The sequence below is a fragment of the Elephantulus edwardii genome, unplaced genomic scaffold (genome assembly GCF_000299155.1).
Source record: "Elephantulus edwardii isolate Elephantulus edwardi_28Jun2011 unplaced genomic scaffold, EleEdw1.0 scaffold00028, whole genome shotgun sequence".
NCBI classification, from domain to species: Eukaryota; Metazoa; Chordata; class Mammalia; order Macroscelidea; family Macroscelididae; genus Elephantulus; species Elephantulus edwardii.
Genome location: NW_006399778.1, coordinates 7724811 through 7727270, shown reverse-complemented (window position 1 = coordinate 7727270; position 2460 = coordinate 7724811).

The following is a 2460-nucleotide window of genomic DNA, read 5'->3' as shown; positions in this document are numbered from 1 at the left end:
GGGTGTGTCAGAGGCAATGAGATTGGCATGGGATAGAACACGGTTTAGGGCTGTTGTACATAGGGTCGCTATGAGTGGCAAATGACTCGACGGCACATAACAACAACAACATTCTCCTCTAAATGGAACTATACAAAATCTATTCTTTTGTGAACAGTTTATTTCACGTACGGAACTCTGGTGGTGGGGTAGCTCATAGTGAGCTGTGCTGCTAACCCAGTGGCCATGCCTCTCTGGTGGTTCAAATCCCCCAGAAGCTATGCAGACAGACAGTCTCCTCCTGTGCACTTGTCAGCCTCAGAATTCAGTGGAGGGTCAGCTACAAGTCCATCTCCACTCAATGATGAGGAATTTGAGTTATTTCAGTTGGCATAATATTTTCAAGGTTCATTCATGTGGTAGCACGTACACCTACTTCTCATTTATTCATTTAGCAACTGTCTCATTTTCTTGTATTTCACATTTTTCATAGTAATTAAAAGTGTATTCAACTCTTCTGCATACTAATGACTTGCATCTGATAGTACTGGGCACCAAGAGTAACACTAACTGAAACCGTTACGGTCAACTTTTTTGACTACCATTCTCTATGGCAGTTAAGTAATGATAAAACTTGGCTGTTACATAATTATCCTCCACTCCATCCATCCATAAGGGATCCTTCTTTTCTGAAAAAGCTGATTTTCACATAAATGTTTAGTTTTTGGAACCTAACCCTGTCAATAAGTGAAGAGTGGGTGAATCAGAATTTAATTTTTCTTTATAGTTGAGTAATATTCCATTGGTTGTATGTACGGTATTATATTCGTTCATTATTCTGTTGGTAGCCTGGTATATACACACACTTTAAAAATTTTTTTATTCATTTTAATGAAAGTTGACAGACTGAGAATTTCTATTCATTAATTGTTGCATTTTTCTCCCTGTCCACTCCTCCCCCCCCGCCCCCCAGTACACTCCTCTCTTTGAAAAGTAGAAGAAAAATTCTTTCATTGTTATACAATCCCTCCCCCAGGTCCACTGCACTATGCAGCCTGCATTCTGGATTCCCGTCATGACAAAAATACCTAATCACATATCCCTTTTAAACAGTTTTCTCCCTCATCTGTTTCAATGCAGTATACCTTATTGAAGCCACCTTTCTCAGTCTCCCCCCAACCCCAAGGTCAGTCCTGTTTTACAACAGTGGCACCATGCGGTATTTGTCCTTTTGTGACTGAGGTACTTCACACAGCATAATGTCCCTAGGGTCACCCATTTTGAATAATATTGCATGAGTTCCTTGTTTTTCAATGCAGCATAGTATTCCATTGTATGAATATACCACAGCTTCTCCATCCATTCATTTGTTGATGGGCACTTAGGTTGTTTCCAGCTCCTTGCTCTTGTGAACAAAGCCGCAATAAACATGGGTGTGCATATATCTGCTTGGATGTCAGTTATGGTCTCTTTAGGGTATATTCCCAGTAGTGGAATTGCTGGGTCAAATCGTATTTCTATTTGTAACTTTTTGAGAAAGCACCATACCGCCTTCCAAGGTGGCTGCACCATTTTACACTTCCACCAACAGTAAATAAGGGCTCCAGTCTCTCCACAACCTCGACAGCATTTGTTCTTGCTGTTCTGTTAAATTTTGCTATTCTGTCTGGGGTGACATGATATCTCATAGTTGTTTTGTAGAAGCATCATTTTTAAGGTGAGAAATAATTTGCAGAAATGTAAAACCCTGAGCATTTTTCTAGGTGGAAATTCAAAGCCAGAATACAGATTTGGTTTTTCAAAGGAAAGCTACTTAGCTACAAAAAATTTTCTCATTTTCTGTCTTCATGGCTTTGAGTCTAGGTTTAAGTGTTGGGACATGGACAAGTCCTGGATTTCTTAGAATTAAGGGCATTGGTAGATGACAATCAGGTTGAAGAAGCCAGATGGTAGTTGGGGTGGAGTTTGTCCACGGAAGTTTCTCAAGACCCCAGCTGAAGTCTGTGCTCCAGCAGGTAGCCTCCAGCATTTTGTGGTTGGGAAGAAGAATGTCAAGACCTCTGAGCATCACCCCCACCCCCACCATCTGACACGCTGCCTTGTATGGAATGCTACACCACCAGGAATTCCTGTGACTCATTTTGTTTCTTGTAGCTCAACTCAGAAAACAGGTCCTTCCCTAGGAGCATTCAAAGCCTGGCTTTGTCATTTCAAGGAGGTGGAGCTGGCAAGGCAGAAATTTACATACATACCTACTTTTTCTCTAATTGTGGCAAATATATGAGCCTCAAACAGGACCTTAATTATACTCATCATGCTTTTACAACATTATCTTATGCATTCTCCTCTAAAATTGACGCCTTTGAGCTGTAGTGCTGGAGAAGAGTATTGAATGTACCATGGACTGCCAGGAAAACAAACAGATTCATCCTAGAGAGGGTTAAAGCAGGCTGCTCCTTGGAGGCAAGGATTCCGGGGCTT